Genomic DNA, 21,083 nt, shown 5'->3' on the forward strand with positions numbered 1-21,083 from the left:
GGATCTTGGAGGTCAGGATGCAAAGTTTGATTCTCTGCGAGGACCAATTAGAAACCATTATACTGAGTTTAGGAGCAAAACAACCTATGTGATACTTCCAAGACGTTAGTGTGGAACAGCATGTGGGGTCAGTGGAGGGGAGAGATTTCAATCAGGAAACTCTTGTATTAAATAGGACAGGTTTCATCAAATCTTAATTCAATTAAATGTAAAGCAATTCAATTGCGTAGTTTTTTTTTTTAAGAGTGTCTATTTCTCCTCCACGTGGCAATTTTACGCTATTTAATGCATCCTTTTAAAGAATATGAGACTTTGATTTCTTTTTTTTTTTTTTTTAATTTTATTTTGTTGATATACATTGTGGCTGATTATTGCTCCCAATCACCAAAACCTCCCTCCCTTCTCCCTCCCCCCCTCCCCCCCAACAATGTCCTTTCTGTTTGCTTGTCGTATCAACTTCAAATAATTGTGGTTTTATATCTTCTTCCCCCCCCCCCGGTTTGTGTGTGTGTGTGTGTGTGTGTGTGTGTGTGAATTTATATATTAATTTTTAGCTCCCACCAATAAGTGAGAACATGTGGTATTTCTCTTTCTGTGCCTGACTTGTTTCACTTAATATAATTCTCTCAAGGTCCATCCATGTTGTTGCAAATGGCAGTATTTCATTCGTTTTTATAGCTGAGTAGTATTCCATTGTGTAGATGTACCACATTTTCTGTATCCACTCATCCGATGATGGGCATTTGGGCTGTTTCCAACTCTTGGCTATTGTAAAGAGTGCTGCGATAAACATTGGGAAACAGGTATACCTTCGACTTGATGATTTCCATTCCTCTGGGTATATTCCCAACAGTGGGATAGCTGGGTCATATGGTAGATCTATCTGCAATTGTTTGAGGAACCTCCATACCATTTTCCATAGAGGCTGCACCATTTTGCAGTCCCACCAACAATGTATGAGAGTTCCTTTTTCTCCGCAACCTCGCCAGCATTTATCGTTCAGAGTCTTTTGGATTTTAGCCATCCTAACTGGGGTTAGATGGTATCTCAATGTGGTTTTGATTTGCATTTCCTGGATGCTGAGTGATGTTGAGCATTTTTTCATATGTCTGTTGGCCATTTGTATATCTTCCTTAGAGAAATGCCTACTTAGCTCTTTTGCCCATTTTTTAATTGGGTTGCTTGTTTTCTTCTTGTACAGTTGTTTGAGTTCCTTATATATTCTGGATATTAATCCTTTGTCAGATATATATTTTGCAAATATTTTCTCCCACTCTGTTGGTTGTCTTTTAACTCTTTTAATTGTTTCTTTTGCTGTGCAGAAGCTTTTTAGTTTGATATAATCCCATTTGTTTATTTTTCCTTTGGTTGCCCGTGCTTTTGGGGTCGTATTCATGAAGTCTGTGCCCAGTCCTATTTCCTGAAGTGTTTCTCCTATGTTTTCTTTAAGAAGTTTTATTGTTTCAGGGTGTATATTTAAATCCTTAATCCATTTTGAGTTGATTTTAGTATACGGTGAGAGGAATGGATCTAGTTTCATTCTCCTGCATATGGATATCCAATTATCCCAACACCATTTGCTGAAGAGGCAGTCCCTTCGCCACTGAATAGGCTTGGTGCCTTTGTCAAAGATCAGCTGACAGTAAGTGTGTGGGTTGATTTCTGGATTCTCTATTCTATTCCATTGGTCAGTGTGTCTATTTTTATGCCAGTGCCATACTGTTTTGGTTATTATAGCTTTGTAGTATAGCTTAAAGTCAGGTAGTGTTATGCCTCCAGCTTTATTTTTTTTGCTCAGCATTGCTTTGGCTATGCGTGGTCTTTTATTGTTCCATATAAATGTCTGGATAGTTTTTTCCATTTCTGAGAAAAATGTCTTTGGAATTTTCATGGGGATTGCATTGAATTTGTATATCACTTTGGGTAGTATGGACATTTTCACAATGTTGATTCTTCCAATCCAAGAGCATGGGATATCTTTCCATCTTCTTGTATCCTCTCTAATTTCTCTCAGCAGTGGTTTGTAGTTCTCATTACAGAGATTTTTCACCTCCTTGGTTAACTCAATTCCTAAGTATTTTATTTTTTTGGTGGCTATTGTAAATGGGCAGGTTTTCTTGATTTCTCTTTCTGCATGTTCACTATTGAAGAAAAGAAATGCTACTGATTTTTGTGTGTTGATTTTGTATCCTGCTACTGTGCTGAAATCATTTATCAATTCCAGCAGTTTTTTTGTAGAGATTTTAGGCTGTTCGATATATAGGATCATGTCATCTGCAAACAGGGACAGTTTGACTTCATCTTTTCCAATCTGGATGCCCTTTATTTCCTTTTCTCTGATTGCTCTGGCTAGTACTTCCAACACTATGTTGAATAGGAGTGGTGAGAGTGGGCATCCTTGTCTAGTTCCTGTTCTTAAAGGAAAAGCTTTCAGCTTTTCCCCATTCAGGATGATATTGGCTGTGGGTTTGTCATATATGACTTTAATTATGTTGAGATACTTTCCCTCTATACCTAACTTATAGAGGGTCTTTGTCATGAATGAGTGCTGAACTTTATCAAATGCTTTTTCAGCATCTATAGAGATGATCATATGGTCCTTGTGTTTGAGTTTATTAATATGGTGTATCACATTTATTGATTTGCATATGTTGAACCAACCTTGCATCCGTGGGATGAATCCCACTTGATCGTGATGAATAATTTTACATATGTGTCGCTGTATTCTGTTTGCTAGTAATTTAGTGAGGATTTTTGCATCTATATTCATCAAGGATATTGGCCTGTAGTTTTCTTTTTTGGTTATATCTTTACCTGGTTTTGGTACCAGGATGATGCTTGCTTCATAGAATGAGTTTGGGAGATTTGCGTCCGTTTCAATCTTTTGGAATAGTTTGTAAAGAATCGGTGTCAATTCTTGTTTGAATGTTTGGTAAAATTCTGCTGTGAATCCATCTGGTCCTGGGCTTTTCTTTGTTGGGAGCCTTCTGATAACAGCTTCAATCTCCTTTATTATTATTGGTCTGTTCAAATTTTCTACGTCTTCACGGTTCAGTTTTGGGAGCTTGTGTGTGTCCAGAAATTTATCCATTTCCTCCAGATTTTCAAATTTGTTGGCGTACAGTTGTTTATAGGAGTCTCGAATGATTCCTTGTATTTCAGATGAATTAGTTGTAATATCACCTTTTTCATTTCTAATTTTTGTTATTTGAGTCTTCTCTCTTCTTTTTTTGTTAGCCATGCTAATGGTTTGTCAATTTTATTTATCTTTTCAAAAAACCAACTTTTTGATTCGTTGATCTTTTGAATTGTTTTTTGGTTTTCAATTTCATTCAGTTCTGCTCTGATCTTAATGATTTCTTTCCGTCTGCTAACTTTAGGTTTGGATTGTTCTTGTTTTTCTAGTTCTTTAAGGTGAAGTGTTAGGTTGTTCACTTGCCATCTTTCCATTCTTCTGAAGTGAGCGTTTAGTGCAATAAATTTCCCCCTCAATACTGCTTTTGCAGTATCCCACAGGTTTTGGTATGATGTATCATTGTTTTCATTAGTTTCAAGAAATTTTTTGATTTCCTGCTTGATTTCTTCTTGGACCCGTTTGTCATTAAGTAGAATGCTGTTTAATTTCCATGTGTTTGTATAGTTTCCAGAGTTTCGTTTGTTATTAATTTCTAGTTTTAATCCATTGTGGTTTGAGAAAATACATGGGATAATTCCAATTTTTTTGAATTTATTGAGACTTGATTTGTGACCTAATATGTGATCTATCCTGGAGAATGATCCATGTGCTGCTGAGAAGAATGAATATTCTGAGGTTGTTGGGTGGAATGTTCTGTAGATATCTGCTAATTCCAATTGGTCTAGAGTCTTGTTTAGATCTTGTGTTTCTCTACTGATTCTTTGCCTAGACGATCTGTCTAATATTGACAGTGGGGTGTTCAGGTCCCCTGCTATTATGGTATTAGTGTCTATTTCCTTCTTTAGGTCTAATAGAGTTTGTTTTATAAATCTGGCTGCTCCAACATTGGGTGCGTACATATTTATGATTGTTATGTCTTCTTGATGGATCAGTCCTTTTATCATTAAGTAGTGTCCCTCATTGTCTCTTTTTATGGTTTTTAGTTTAAAGTCTATTTTGTCAGATATAAGAATAGCTACTCCAGCTCGTTTTTCTTTTCTGTTTGCATGGTAAATCTTTTTCCATCCTTTCACTCTTAGTCTGTGTGAATCTTTATGGGTGAGGTGGGTCTCTTGTAGGCAGCGTATAGTTGGGTCCTGCTTTTTGATCCAGTCAGCCAGTCTGTGTCTTTTAATTGGGGAATTTAAGCCTTTCACATTAAGAGTTGTTATTGAAAGGTGTTGATTTATTCCTAGCATTTTATTGGTTGTTTGGTTGTCTTAGGTGTCTTTTGTTCCTTGCTTTCTGATTTACTGTTTGTTTTCTGTGTTTGTTGGTTCCTTAAGTTGTAGATAGTGTTTTTGTTAGCTTGTTTTCTCTTCATGAATGCCATTTTTATTATACTAGCGGGTTTAGATTTTTCTTGGGTTTTTATGGCAGTGGTAGTTATTTTTCAGGAACCAAACCCAGTACTCCCTTGAGGATTTCTTGTAAGGGTGGTCGTGTGGTAGTGAACTCCCGCAGTTTTTGTTTGTCTGAGAAATATACTATTTGCCCCTCATTTCGGAAGGATAGCCTTGCAGGGTAGAGTATTCTTGGCTGGCAATCTTTGTCTTTTAGTATTTTGAAAATATCATCCCATTCCTTTCTAGCTTTTAGGGTTTGTGATGAAAAGTCTGATGTTAACCTGATTGGGGCTCCCTTATAGGTGATTTGACGCTTCTCTCTTGCAGCTTTTAAGATTCTCTTTTTATCTCTGAGTTTTGCCAATTTGACTATGACATGTCTTGGAGAAGGTCTTTTTGGGTTGAATACATTTGGAGATCGTTGAGCTTCCTGGATCTGAAGATCTGTGATTTTTCCTATACCTGGGAAGTTTTCTGCCACTATTTTGTTGAATATGTTTTCAATGGAATCTCCATTTTCCTCCCCTTCTGGAATACCCATGACTCGGATATTTGATCGCTTATGGTTGTCTGATATCTCTCTCAGATTTTCTTCAATGTCCTTGATTCTTTTTTCTTTCTTTTTGTCTGCTTGTGTTATTTCAAACAGCCTATCTTCAAGTTCAGAGGTTCTCTCTTCAACTTCGACAAGCCTGCTGGTTAAACTCTCCGTTGTGTTTTGTATTTCGTTGAATAACTTCTTCAGTTCAGCAAGTTCTGCTACATTTTTTTTCAGGACATTGATTTCCGTGTACATTTCCTCTTTCAGATCCTGTATACTTTTCCTCGTTTCATCATGATGTCTAGCTGAGTTTTCTTGTATCTCATTCAGTTTCCTTAGAATTATCACTCGAAATTCCTTGTCAGTCATTTCAAGGGCTTCTTGTTCTATAGGATCTAGAGTTTGAGATTTATTAACTTTTGGTGGTGTACTTTCTTGATTTTTTGTATTTCTGTTATCTTTTTTTTGGTGTTTATTCATTGTGGCCGGGGGTTTCACAGTTCACCGGTTTGAGACTAATGACTAACTAGGATGTTGCTGTGGTTGCCAATTTCGTATGGCTCCCTCCGTGACTGCTCAGTTGGCCTCTAGTGCCTTGTGTGTGTGGTTGCCTCGGGTCTTGGGCTTCTCCGGGGAGCCACCTTTCTGGTCAGCTTGGACTCTGCTGGGCTGGTGGATCACGTACCACAGGGTGTGTGATCTCTGTTGAGCTTTCACTTCCTGTGCAGGACTTCTCCCTGTTCCGTGTGCTCTGGCCCAGGCTGTTAGATCGTGCAGTGGCGACCCCACCGGGTGTGTGGTTTCTGTTGAGTCTCCGCCTCCCTGGCCGCACGTCTCCCCACTGTGTGCGCACTGTGCTGGGCTGGGGCGTGTCTTCTGCACCCCTTGTCTATCAGCTGGGCCTTCAAGACCCTGCTCGGCACCGCCTCGCCCAGGAAGTCTACCAGGTTTCTGCTGGGCACAGACGACCGGTCTCTCTGGGTGCCTTTGTAGCACTATGTAGATCTTTCTCGGGTCTTGTTCACCTTTGTATCCCCCCAGTATAAACCGAGTCTAGCGCCCACCTGCAGCCTGGTCTCCGGCAGGTTCAAGCGGACCTGGGAACTCTCCTACCACACTATTCCCAACCAGAAATTTGTTAGGCTTTTTTCCAAACTGGTGGCCGCATAGATGGTATCTGCCTCCCAGTAACAGGGAGTTTACCTGGGGCCAGAGTCCAGGGTATGGTGGAGTGACAGTCGGCCCGCCCGTACTTCCTTGCCCTCCCGACACTGGCCCGGGACACCCCCCGCCACCAGCCCCACCAGAGAACCGCGGAGGGAGTGGGAGCGGAGGCCGGTCCGCAGGCTCCGGAAAGCCCGGCACCAGGCCAAGCAAGTGGGAGGGCTCAGTGATGGCCGAGCAGGGCGGAGCTGCCGCACCTGGGAAAATGGAGGCAGCACCTGGCGGTGAGTGGCCTGGTGGTGCAGGCGGGAGCCGCGTGGGCATCCACCCCGTGAACAGAGCTGTGCCAGGGATCACTCACATTGCTGTGCCAGGTCGGGTGCTCGCTCTCTGTATCTGGTTTGCCGCCTTTCCCAGTTCTCGGCCGCTGCGGCCTGGGGCTGTTCAGTCGCGGCGTGGCTCGGGCGCTCCCAGGAATCTTCTTTAATGCCGGCCTGAAACCTCGAATCCTGAATAGGGCAGCTGGCCGCCTTCAGCGCGGCCCCAGCCTCTGGGATCCTGGCTGCATCCACAGCAGCCCTGGCGCCATGTTCCCTGTTTCGAGACTCGCTTTTGCAGCTAAGAAACAGTTCTTTTCCTGCTCCACACTTCAAAGCTGTTGCCTGTAAATGAGGCAGCCTCTCCTGCTGGGGGCAAAGTGGCGGTCACCCCCCACGACCGGCCAGCAGCAGCAGTCCTCCCTTAAGAGATGGCGAGAGGAAGGTCCACAAGTTTCCCGGCTGCCTGAGGCCCAGTGGCCACCTTTTCCACCTCAGCTACTCCGCGCCAGCCGCCGCAGCCGCCGCCATCTTGAAAAATACCAACATAATCGAGACTTTCATTTCTGCTCATTACTCTGCTTCCATGCATGTCTGTATAGGACAAAGTTTAAAATTACTAACTGTGTGGAGCACATGCTGTGCTGTCCTTTGTTACTAAGTATCCTTTGTTACTATTTGGTCCGTAGGCATTTGCACACAATGTTTCCTCTACTTGGTACTCTTCTTTTCCCACCCTTTCTCACCTAGCTAAATGGGACCCATCCTTCAGTCACAGTTTAAATATCACATCCACCAGGAAGACTTACATGACATCTTGAGGGCCTTTCTGTGCAGTTCACAACCATAGTATAATTGTATATCTGCACATCTATTTCACCCATTAGATTTAAAGTCTTAGGTTAGGACCCACACTGGGTGGTTCATTATTATAGCCCAAGAACTTGGTGAACCTTCAGAAATAGACTGTGTTTGGTCAATATATACATGATTGTTTTAATGGGAAGTTGTATTGGAGTCTTGTTAAGAATATCAACTCCTTGTAGACTTTGGCGAATTACTTAACCTCTCTGATCCTCAGCTCAATTTTGAAAGATGGAGATAATCATTACACTTTTCATGAAGATTAAAAGGAGAGGTGTATTCAAAAGCTCTTAGCATGGTGCCTGGCATATAACAAAATGCTCAGTGAATGCTAAGAGGAATTGTAATTGATTACAGTCACTGCTGGCGCCATGGAAAGGCACCTGCTGCACAGTTCTGCTGTGGGAAGCATAGTTAACTGCCACTCCTGGCTGCTGGCCCTCTGGACCCCCACCATGCAGTAGGGAACCAGTGCAGGGCCACCCCTGCTGGACATGGGACTTCTCTCGAAGACTCTGATTCAGCCAAGGCAAAGTTTCCTGGAACAGTTTTGTGGTTTGATTCTGTGTCTGTCCTCTCCTCCACTCCCATTCCCCCATCTCCTTTCATAGATGTCAAGCCAGGCCTCTTCCTGTTCATTGCTATTTTTCCTGTGATCCTTCCCTGGCATTCCTCAATAAATGCTCTGCACGTCTGGTCCCATCCTGATATCTGCTTTTCAGGGGATTCAAACTGACACAAGTGGTGCCAGAGTTGATCCAAGAAAACAAGGATTGAAGAGGGGGCTGGGACTGCCTCACTCTTCCCAGAGGACAGGGTAGATGCCATCCTGAGTGGGACATGGCACGTGTAGACCCTGGCATAAGCAGTGCCCAAACTGCTGCACAGGTCTTATCGGTGACCTGGAAAAACATCCTGGTGGAGGGGATGCCCTTCAAGGACAATGGTTCAGGCATTTCAAGGATATGGGGAATAATTGCTACAAGGACAGCAGAGCTAGCTGGTTATTGCTAAACTGTGTTGAGATCCTGCAGAAGCATTACAAGAAACTGAGGGCCATGAACAAGTAATTAAAGGTAAGATTGAGATCCGGAGGCCTTTTTGGTCTCTTTCAGAGAGACCCTTATCTCCTGCAGTGAGAAGTCTGACTCAGCTAAGGAGCAGACTCACTCGATAGCTAGAGACAGAGCTCCAGAGAAGTTTAAATGCTCAGCCAGTGCAGGCTGTTCTACTGAGTATGGAGCCTTGGTTGAGAAAACCTGGCACTCTAAAACATGGGATAGAACATCTGGATGGAAGCTCCTGTGGAGTTTGGCTCTGTGGACCTTAAACCTCAGAGCTTGCTGACGCAGCCTGTCCCTCTCTGCTAGGGGCCATCACTTCCTCCAAGTGGAAGATGTTGCAGAGCCCTCTCCCCACAAGAGTGTGGCGCCTTCCTCAAGAGCTGCTCTTACCTCCTTTCCTGAGCACCACATTGATAAAACCCAGCATAACTCAGAGTGAAACATGCTGGGCGTGAGAAAAAAAATAGATTATATGCTTAAAGAACTGCAAAAATTAGATTGCCTGTAGCAGCAATAGCCAAGGTCATGCCACTGGGAATGGATTTTGAGGGTGCTTGATGAAGGGGGCTGATGATTTGCCACTGCATCACTAAGAAGGGCAATGATGGTTCTCCTCTGAGCAGCGGCTGCTAGCAAGAGAAGCTGTCACAGGGCTGGGTTCATTAATACTCATGGGGCTCAAGGGTTTGAGGTGGTGAGGACCATGTAGTGGTGCTCACCCAACAGAAGCCAGGAGGCTGAAACTCCTGTAATGACTGGAAAAGTCAGAGGGCGATCAATATGGGTGGACTCACACAGAGGCAAGGAAATGGTTAATAGAGCACAGTATCCCCGGAGGCAGAACATGCAGGTGGCCAACAAGGATGCTGCTTTTGTCTGTAGCCAGAAAAAGGCAAGACTTTAGGAGCAAATGACTGAGGGCAGTTGCCCCACTCAAATATCATAATCCCTTATTCAAACCCAGAATCCACTGACTAGAAGGAAGGAATTTGCAAGACTGTGGAAAGTATATCCTCTAATGATTCCCCATTTTTTCTTTCCCAAAGGGACCTATGGTCATTACTTTGGTGACCATACTGGGGAAAGGGAAATACTCAGACATTATGAAGACTATCAGACAGAGGGCCTGAGTTGGTACCAATACTCAGAAATCCAAAGCATTATCAAAAACCATTCAAAATAAAAGAAATGCTGAACAACCAAATAGGAGCAAAATGACTCAAACAATTGAAATTAGCTAAACCTTGTCATCAACATAATGGGTATGTGAATGGAGTGACCATAGTGACAGAGGTGGTGACTACATATGGGGCCCAAAGCATGAACTTATACTTACCTGGGCTGACCTAATGGGTGCTGCCTCTGAAAATCCAGCCTGTCAGCAGCTGATATAACTCTCCCTGATATAACTCTCTTTCCTGAGGTCAACCAGCACTTGGTGGGAAGTTGACTACATGAGGCCCCTTCCACCCTAGAAGGGCCAGCTGCTTGTCCTTATAGGAACACTTACCTCTTCTGGGTATTGATTGGTCTCTCCCGTTTGCAGAACCTCAGCCGGCACAACTCTCTGGGACTTACGGAATGCCTGATCTGCAGGCATGGAATACTACACACTTAACATCTAACCAGGGGACCCACTTTATGTGGAAGGAAGTGAGAGAGTGGTCCTATGGTGATGGGATCCTCTGCTTGTGGTGCATGCCACACCATTCAGAAGCAGCCAGCCTCACAGAATGCTGGAATGGCATTCTAAAGGCACAAATGAAGCATTCACTCAGAGGCAGCACTGTGAATGAATGGGGTGCTACCCTACAGGGTGCAGTACATACCTTTAATCAAAGATCTCTGTGTGGCATTTTGTCTCTGGTAGGAGGCTATATTAATATAGAAATCAAAGGGTGGAAGATGGAGTAGTTCCACTTTCTACCACTCCCAATGACCCACTGGGGGATTTTAGGTTTCTTATCCCTGCACCTTTGGGCTCTGCAGGACTGGAGGTCCAGGTTGCCAAAGAAGGAGCATCTTTCCAAAAGACACAGAAAGGTCCCATTGAACCACAAGCTAAGGCTGCCACTAGAGCATGTTGGAATCCTCCTGTCCATTGACCAATAGGCAAAAATTGGTGTCACCAACCTAGCAGATCCTGATCGGAAGAAGGGGTTGGGGCTGCCTTTACACACGAGAGGAGGAAGGAAGACCTGTAGAAACCAGGTGATCCACTTGGGCCCCTCTTGTTACTTCCTTGTTCCCTTGTGACTGTTAATGAACACATGCTGCAGCCTCAGCCTGAGAAGTGCCAAAGGCTCAGAACTCTCAGGAATGATGACAAGCTGGGTCAAGGCATATAAATAGCTGTGAGTGGGGGCAATTTAGAATGGACAACAGACAAGGCCAAGGATGAGTACCAGTTGAGGCCCTGAGACCAACTGCATCAACAAGAGCTAAAGTTTTTTTCACTAATTTTCCCCTTCTAAGTTGTCTTTCAGAAAGAGTCGTCCAGGGAACCATGGAGGAGCTCCTCCCTGAACCTGTGTGGAGAAGAAGATGTGTGCAGCTCAAGGAGATAACAGTGATAGCCATGAAAATCCATGAAAACACATGGCTCTAATCTCTTCCTGCAGGGAACACAGTTGATTGACAGGCCGAGCTATGGCCCCTCTGGATAGTCCACCTCATGCATGCAGAGGCAATACTTCCTGCTGCTTCCAGCCAGTAAGTGAGACTGGTGCTGGCCCATTCTTCTTGGATGTGGGACCATTACAGTGAATGGCTTTGGCTCAGCCTGCTGGAAACTTCCTTAGAACTCCACTGTAGTCTGAGAGTCTTCCTAGCCCAGTCCTCCTTCCTCCTTCCTCCTCTCCTTTCTCCTCTTTCTGTGTATGGGACATGCATCAGTCTGAAAGCTCTTCCTACACACTCCTGCTTTCTTTCAGTTGGCATGTGAATTCAAGCTGGTATCAGGCATTCACTCCTTAGTGTGAAATAATGATGTTCCTGAGGGTAGGTCTTGATGAGGAAAAAGCAAAACCAGAACTGGTTCCTTCATGCTGGGCAACAAGTGTTTGAAAGACATGAGGTGAACTTCAAGGCATTAACCTGACAGAACATCATGATTCTGCTCTAGTTGGGGCCCTGCATTTTCTGGAGAACTGCAGATTAGCATTCCAAAGACAACCATTCTCTAGATAACAATTTTTTGATATTGAATATATCTCCTTGCTACTAGGAGTGTGAACTCCACACCAGCAGCATCATTATCACCAGGAAGTTTGTCATAAATGTGAATCCCTGGTCCAACCTCAGACCGAATCGGAATCTGCATTTAACAAGTCCCTCGGGAGACATGTTGACACATTGAAGCTTGAGAAGCATGACATAGCTCAGTGGACAGTGTAAGAGTCTGGAGAACTTGTTTAGATTTCTGTCTCTGCCACTTTCTGACAAATTGCTTAACATCCTTTAACATCATCCTTTGCATGAAGGTGACTCCTGCCCATTTTTACTCTCATTACCAGCCTTTGCTTTTATTCCTCATTCTATCTCCCTGCTCATAATTTGTGCACATTTCTGATATGCTAGCCTTCTTTAATCATTTGTATTTTTACTGGAAGTCTTTGTGTAAGGGGAAGAGAATATACATGCACATGTATGCATTCATATGCAAGCATCCACACCCTATTTCAATAAGATTGACAAAAGAATAAGGTTGTTTCATGAATGTAAAAATTATTTCCCTATTTAAACGCTTCCTGCTGCATGCCAGGTGGTCTGTCAGATTCCGGGCCAATATCTAAATAAATAGCCAATTTGTTTGTGACTGGTTTATGCAAAGTTTGTCTTTCTATAAGATTCTAACTACTCACTACACGTTGCTTTTCTGAAAAGAACTAAAATATGACTAATTGACGATACATATAAATCATTCTCCTTATAGTAACCCAAACGTCATGCCCCAGTTTCCTTTTTACAAAATGAAAGCTTGCTCTAAGTTACTTCTAAGGGCTCTTCTGGCTCTAAAATTCTATGACTCTAATTCAAAGAGTCATCCGACCAAAACATTTGTTATTAAAGATTTAAAGGCAGGGAAACATGATTTAATGTGTCCTCCTCAGGGGCCGCCTCAGATGACTCCAACTGAAAAGCAGACTTGACCTAGTGGCTCCCAAATTCTCCTCATTTCATCCCAACAAAACCCAGTCTCTCAGAAATTCAAGGACAATCTGGACAAATGCTTTTAAGTAAGCGCTTTAAATTTTTAATCCCAAGCCTCATTTCAACTCAATTATTTATCTCATTGCAAATGTCTAATGTCTCTTTCAATTTCCTAAGGATAAATATGCATGAGGTTTGGACCCCAAAATTAAAGCTTGGGATTTTGAGGTTGATTTTTAAATGAAGCTAGATAGCAAATTCAGATGGTGAATAACAATTACATGAGTGAGTAATTAAATCATTTAGTTCTTCCCATACAGGAGAAAACCCTTTCTACAAATATTCCTGTTCCTATAAAATCCATGTAATTTTCTGACCATAAATCTTGATGGAGCTAGTAGTCTAAATTCTGATTCATTGTTTTATCCTGCATTAATCATACAAAATTACAAATTTAGAGAACAACTAATACTTTAGGAATTGCATTAGCAGCTTCTAAACAGAAATAAATGCCTTTCCTCTTGAAAAATAGAAACATATGTCTATGTCCATATGCTCAGAACAACAGATATTTAACCCTCAAGGTTTCGGGCCATTTTTAGTAGAGATTTAAGATTTGTGGTTGCAGTAACGATCTGTCATATTTAAATGTTCGCTATTAACTTCTCATTATTTCCTGCTTGCTTTTTTATGGATTTACAAAAACTCAACGGGCTCATTAGATTTGCTGATGTTAGCAGATGAACCACTGTGGATGAAGTAACAACAACAACTAACCTTTACTGCTCACTCTATGCACCTGAGATGTCTGAAGGGCTTTCCATGTGGTAATGCATTTACTTTTCACAGCTGCCTTTTACAAGTGAAGAAACCAAGGGACAGAAAGACAGAATACCTTGATCATGCAGGTGGTAATTAGCAGGGTGACGAACAGAACCAAGGTGTTCTGACTTCAGAGTCCCTGCCCTTAACCTTGACACTGTTGTCCTACTTGACGCCACATCTAACGTATGTTTTCTTGGAGTAGATTGGGTTATTTTACAGCTTAATGTATTATTTCCTACCAATATGTAAGCAATATATTAGTACATTGTATTATATATGTTACATAATGTTAAATTTTTATATGATGGTGGTACTAATAGCAGGATTGAGAAACAGTAACTATAATTTAGGTTCATTGGGCTGAAGAACCCCTGTTGTCTTCTCTAACTCTAAAGACATAACTTCAGTTTAATTATTGGGCTCATAAGTTTAAGAAACAAAAAACAAAAGAATAAAATAAAATAAATAATCAAAGCAACAACGACAATCCTATTTGCTGGCTCTACTGCATAATAAATATTGGTGGCCCGGGGTCCCACTGTCAGTGTTCTTCTCCCTCAGTGGCTGAAAACTCAAATGCCGGGAGGAAATGAACCCACTGGAAACAGCCATTGCTGCTGCTGGAACGGGAGGCACTCACCTGGACAGCATGGGCCCATCTGCCCGGGGTGCCACTGAACAACACGTCTGGCCCATGGTGGCCATGAGCGAAGAGGAGCCTAGGATTACTAAATCCTCTGATTTGTCCTGGGAAGTCAGAAACACCACATTTTAAAATTTGACAACAGTATATTTTGAAGTCAAGTAGTGTAATGCCACCACCTTTGTTCTTTTTGCTCAGGACCATATGGGCTATGTGGGTCTTTTGTGATTCCATGTGAGTTTTAAGACTGTTTTTTTTTTTTTTTATTATTTCTATGAAGAATGTCATTGGTATTTTGAGAGGGATTGGATTGAATCTGTAGATTGCTTTGGGTAGTATGGTCATTTTGACAATATTGATTTTTCCAATCTATGAACAAGGAATGGCTTTCCATTTTTGTGTGTGTCCTGGATGCTACCTTGGTCTTCAGTTTATTGCCTCATCTCTTCTGGTCTCTACTTTTGCACTGGATGACATCATCCATCTCCTTGGCTTTGAAGCCCTGCTAATGCATATGACTCCCAAACTTATGTCTGATCTTATTCCTGAGCTCCTGATTCCAATCTCTAATCACCTCTTAGGCAAATCCTTGCTTCTAAAATCTTTCCTGTAATTGCCACACAATCTGCTATTTAAGTAAACTAGGACTTCTTCATTTTTTTTTTTTTTTTTTTCTTGGTGGCTGGCCAGTCTAGGGATCCAAACTCTTGACCTTGGTGTTATAACACTGACTCTAAGCAGCTAAATTAATGGGACAGCCCTGAGTTTTCCAATTTTTAAGGCTATAACATATTTCCTTTTTACAAAATTTTACTTAGAAGAAGACTGGTTGCAACAGATATTAGTAGATCTGGTCAGGTTGAAGTTGGATTGGAGGCCAGATTCTGGTCCCCTTGCCTCATTGAGGTGGCCTGAAAATACCATTTGGAAACCAGGCATAAAATAAGCCTCCACTCTTTGCCTCTGCCATACCACTAAAAAATTATCTTTCTATAATGTAGGCATGGTCAGATTTCTATTTTAAAATCTTCAGTGCTACACCACTAACTACAGAATGAAATCCAAACAAGAATGTATGGTGGACATCTGATATCCACCTTGCTCATTAAATTGTACTGTCCCCATTACTGATTACTGTTATCAGGCAATGTCACCTAGCCTTCAACTAACCAAGGCACTTCTAGTGATGGGCTTTTAGCTAAGGATTATCCATTTTCAAAAACACAATCAATAAAGCAGTGCTTGAGCACCTATTCTGTGCTCTATATAATTAAGGCCACATTTAAAAAAAATATACACAGTTTCTATAGTCCAAAATGTGATCTAGTTCAGAGAACAGAACTATAAAACCAAGCTGTGAGCAGCATAAAGCTATATGCAATTAAGCAATTACATTTCACAGATGATTAATGCTAAAGGAACTCAAGGAGAGGTATATGACAGTGCCTTCTAGAGTTCTTATTATAAAGCTCACGAAGGAGATTGTTTTAAGCTAGAATTTAGAAGGCAGGGAAGATTTATATAAGAGAAGGAAAAGGTGCTTCAGGCCAAAGAAAAAAAACGAGCAAAAGTGCAGAGGTTAAAATCAAACTGGCTTGTGACTGCACCGGAAATAGAGGAATGGATTGGAATGTTGGGTGATTGAGAGTACTCCAAATCCAGAGCTTCAGGCTTTTATAACAGGCCATGAAACATCATTGAAGGTTATGTTGTGTGTGTTGTGTGCATGTGTTTCTGAAGAAATGACATGAAAGTGATATTTAAGGAAGAGCAATCTTGTACATTGGTAGACTGTGCAAGACGATCTACAGGAAAAAGACTTGAGTCAGACAATCCAGTTGAGAAAGCAGGATTTCTGTGCAGTAATTAAGGTATAATCAGTGTGGGCCTGGACCGAAGTGGTATTCCTGGTGCCCTGCTGAAGAGATGTCTCAGCATGAAGCAAGAACCACCGGGGTTTGAGAGTCTGAATTTTATCAACAGAACAAAGGATGAGTGATGCTGAATGACCACTGGATTTTCATTTTAAGTGATAGTGTTATTTTTAACAGAAACAGGAGCTACTTTGAGTGATGAAAAAAATGTTGCTTTTCTTTTTAAAAACATTGACTTTGAAGAGCTCTCTTAACCTGCTTTCTCTAGAAAATGGAGCCCAAGGTGACGATTAAAGCCCTGATGCATTATTGGGGAGGGAGGAAGCACAGCAAAGGGAGGTTAAGAAGGATGTCCACTGAGGCAGCGACTCTCTCCTGCACTGGCTGTCATCTCTCAAGAAGCCTTGGGGAGGCCCAGCAGGGGATTAAGTTTCCAACACATGCTTTTTGGGGGACACATTCAAAGCATAGCAAATAGTGAGCTTTAGAATCAAACTGCGTGGGTGCCGAATCATGCGGCACCACCTCCTGGCTGTGACCATGGAGTTATCCTATGGCCTTCCCAGGGCAGCTCAAGACTCTTCCATTCATCTTTCAAATGTCATGCATACTTATGCTCCCCTCTTGTATCCCCAGCACCTAACATAGTACTGGGCTTCTAACAGGAGCTCAATAAAAAGCTTGTGGAAAATAGATTGAGGGCTAAGTTCCAGCAAGCCCTGGGTCCGGCCTGAGGTTGTGAGCTGTGTCTGGTTGCCCTGACTCAGGGAGGCTGCCTCCCTGCACATGGCTCTACCAAGCACTGATGGGTTCATTCTCCAAAAGTCATCATGAGGAGGGAGCTGTTTCCTTTTGCTCAACTTTGTAAATGTAAAAAAGAAGAATTGAAGGACTTTTCACAGAATAGCAATCGGTCATCATTAATCCCTCTAATGTGACAAAACTATTTCATTTTTGTGTAACAGCATCTGTTCTTGTCAAAATATGTTCACATTTTACATAGATGGTGGGCATATGTGTTTGCTCATTTTTTATTCAGTATAATAGTACATACATTTTCTTAAATTACTACATAGTTTCACAGCTATCATTTTATATAACTATACAATTAGGTCTTGCAAAATACTTATCAAGGGGGTTTAATGTGCTAAGAACCATGGAAGCAACAGGGAAGCTAAGATTTATTCAATCTACGTGAAAAAGATTGAACGAAGGAATGGAAGAGGAAATAGGGTCAAGAGGAGCTATTTCTTTTTTGTTTTAATTCCAAGGAAAAGACATATTTGTATGCTTATGGAAATGATCCAGTAGAAAGAGAAATACTTATGATGTTAGAGACAGAGAGAGAAAGAAAAAGAGAGAGAGAAGAGATTTGCTGGAAGGATGTCCTGGCACAAGTGGGAGAGAAAGAATTGAGTGCAAGTGTAGGCATAAGGCAGAATATACAGGACAGAATGGAAGATGGGTAGATGTGGTGGAGGAAGAGTGTGGGAGTTGTCCTCTGATTGCTTTAATTTTCTCAATAACTGTAGAAAAGTAGAGAGCAAAGGGACTTGGGGAAAATGGGGATGTAGGAGAAGGTGGTGGAGGTTTGAGGAGAGAAGAGACCATGTGAAATGGTGGTTAGGCCAGTGCACGGTCCAGGAAAGTATTGGGCAATTGCTGGGAGGGTGAAAAGCCCACTGGAAGTTTGTGGTCAGGAAAAGTGACAGCACTCTGTGTGGTGGTGATTTTTTTTTTCCTACAGCCATTTTTAGCATGTGAAGTTGGTTCAAAGTTAGCTTTAACCAGGGTTGTGGTTTTGACAAGTTAGGATCGCATAGTGATAGACGAGCACAGAAGTTGAGAGGGTATCCAAGGAAGGGACTTTATTGATGTGTCCTCATGACATCCACCTTGTTCTCAGACAGCTCACAGCTGGTGAGGGAAAAAGCAAGAAACATAGTGAAAAATGCTAAAATAGAGACATATATAAGATGCCATGAAAACACAAAGGAAGGATATAAGGTACCAGCAAAATAGAATATTGCTATTAATTACAGATAACACCACAATAAACATTTTTGTATATGGAACACATTTTTAATAATACTCCTAAAAATGTCTGAGTCCTTTAATCTCTCTCATTTCATTGGCTTAACTAATATTAGGGTGTTTTTTTTTTCCATTCCCAAATATTTCTGAGAATGCTTAAAGTTTTAGGAGTTTTCTTTGGGCTTCTAATGATGTAGTTACCTTATTTCTACAATATCTTTCTCTCATAGATCACAGAGGTTTTCTAGGGATATTGGGGCCATGAACAGCATCCCTTTAGATTCAAAATTATCACTGCATGTGCCACCTAGCCTTGAGGATGACATTTGTAATCAAAAATAGTTATCTCCAGAACCATGGTTTACCTTTCTGTATTCTGGGTTTACTGGAGAGGCCCCACCAATCTACAGTGTAAATCGTGCTGTCATGATTTATTATAAATACATGTACATAACTAAACTCCAGCTGTAGAAGTATCAGATTTTCTAGAATGTAGATGACATATAAGAGGAGATAATACTTACTGATATGGTCATACCCACTCAGGGTAACTTGTTATACATATTTTGATTTATTTTCTACAGATTACTTAATCTGGGACTATTGAATTAATCAAAGTCTGTTACCAATCAACAATGCCTCAGCAATGTATGTGTCTACTGCAGTTTTACTGCAACCTTGTTAGTATTGGGTGCTATAAGTATATTTTTAACTTAATATTTTTAATATAGGGTGTTGAAAAATATTTGGGGGGTAGTATAGAAAAACTGCACAGTGAAATTGTCAGGGTTTATTCTTCAACACGTGATTAAGTTGTTCTTAAGTTACTAAACATGTGTATTTGAATTCCTAATCCTCTACTTAAAAATTAACTTCTACTGAAAAATGAAAGAAGTTCACACTTTTCTAGCTGGAAAAAAAATCTGCTTTTGAAAATAAATGCATGTAGCATGTGTTCTTAAGATGTTGCCTGTGAAGATATTTTTCAATCCACCACATTGTTTCAAAGCAGTTTAGAAGTGATGAAAATCATGACACATGAGGCTGAGAATCATAAGGGTGGTTAGAGTTAGTGGCATTGCCCACTATTGTGATGACTTAGACCTAGGGGACATCAAACCTTAAAGGTGGCAATGACCAATATACAATATTCTCTCCAACCTCATTTATTCATTCACTATACACTTAGTTTCCTACTGGGAATAGAGCACTGGGTCCCAAATATAGGTGGGACATGGCCTTAGAAATAATGAGCTTTCTAAGATAAGAAACAAAATTACAGCACCTTAAGTGCAATGCCGTCATCATATGAGTGTCAGAGAAATTACAGAGGAGGACTCAACTAACTCTGCTCACAGAGGAATTGTATTAGTTTTCTCTTGTTGCTGTAACAGATTACCACAGGCAAAAAATGATTAAGCATATATACTTGAATTCCTTATATTCAAATCCCTTAAACTTTTTATGCAACATGTGGGCTACACCTTGTAGACTAAAGGCAAAATACAGTGGTTTCTCTTCATTTATACACAATAAAGAAGCAGCCACCTTCCTCTCCTCTCCCAAAAACAAAGAGAAAAACTTTTGCTCCTTGGAAACAGAATGGAAAAGATCCTGCGTTCTGACTTTAACCTTCTGAAATGTCAATAAAATCTTTCCGGAAGCCAGATAGCCCAATGTGTCTTGGCTTTTTTGACCTAGAAATATCTCCAAGGTCTGGGCCTCATCTCTTTTGACATGTGAATACATGGGAGAAGGGACTCAGATTTCCTGGCACCTTGGGGGCTTTTGGATCTCTTTTGAGCTGTAACCATTTGGCCCTCTCAGGGAGATTTAAAAAAAAAAAAAAAGTTGAATTGTCCTTTTGGATAGAGCAGTTAACTATACATATGGCTACATACTCTTCTCTAGGTAATTGAAGACTAAAATGTTTCTAGGGGAAGGAAAAGCAAACATTCCTTATCTTTATATTGTATGCATTCCTATACAGGAGACTGGCCTTTTATACAAGAGCACTGAAAAATGCAGGGAAATTGTTCTTCAATCAAACTGATTTGTTAAGAATTAAAGAAAAGAATAAACTACTGGAGGAGTGACATCAGCCAGATGGCTGACTAGAAGCTCCCAGCACTCTTCTCCATTTCAAAAAAGACAAAACAATGAAGAAACAACTATATCTTGATCAAAATAACTAAAGGAGAACTCCTGATAACAGCAAAGAAGGAGCAGAAATCCTGTGGAGCACAGACACTCAGCATGGCCTCATATGGAAGGAAAGGAAACACCTTGCCTCTGTCACCTCCAGCCCCCCAGTGGGGATCAGCCCAAACCAGGAGGGGCTCCTTTGTGCAAGACAAATGTAAGCAAGTGGACCGTAGCAGCCCCATTGTGACTGAGGACACCTGCAGTCTTCACTACTGGAGGCTCCTGCATCCCTCACAGGCTCTGAGCCCAGTTGAGGGAGCTCCTGGGAGTCCACACACTGAGCTACCCCAGAGAAGGTGCAGGCACTGTGTCCTGGATCCCGTGGTCTGTGCTACTACTGTGCTGCACTATTTTGGAACTGCAGTCACTGCTAGAGTACATTCTTCTCCAGGGTTCAGTAGCCACTGCACCCCTCCATCCCTGAGGCTTAGCCACCACTGTACCATGCCCATCTGGTAGCATACCATCCCTGATCCAAGCTACTGCTATGCCCTACCCCTAGGGCCGAGCTAGCACTGAGCTTCTCCATTCTCCTGATTCTAGTCGCTAATGCATCCTTCCCTTAGGGCTGAATTAAATTGGCTCTGTGCCCCCTAGGGACCTCAGGCCTCCTGCACACCAGAGCAGTCAACCCCCCACCACATCACAGGTGAGGTAACAACCCACTCCCCAGGGACTCCAAGCATCCAGCACACTGGAGCAGTAGCATCCCCCAGAACCACAGGTGATACAGTGTCTTTGTACCCAGGGATCTAGAGGCTCCACTGACAAATGCAGCCCCACACTTTCTGAGGCTAAGCACATGCAGTACATTATGTCCAGGAAATCAGAGCCTTGGCTAAGCTATGCTATCCTCCCCTCCAGCCTAAATAGCCACAC

This window comes from Cynocephalus volans, chromosome 13, assembly GCF_027409185.1.
Source record: "Cynocephalus volans isolate mCynVol1 chromosome 13, mCynVol1.pri, whole genome shotgun sequence".
NCBI lineage: Eukaryota > Metazoa > Chordata > Mammalia > Dermoptera > Cynocephalidae > Cynocephalus > Cynocephalus volans.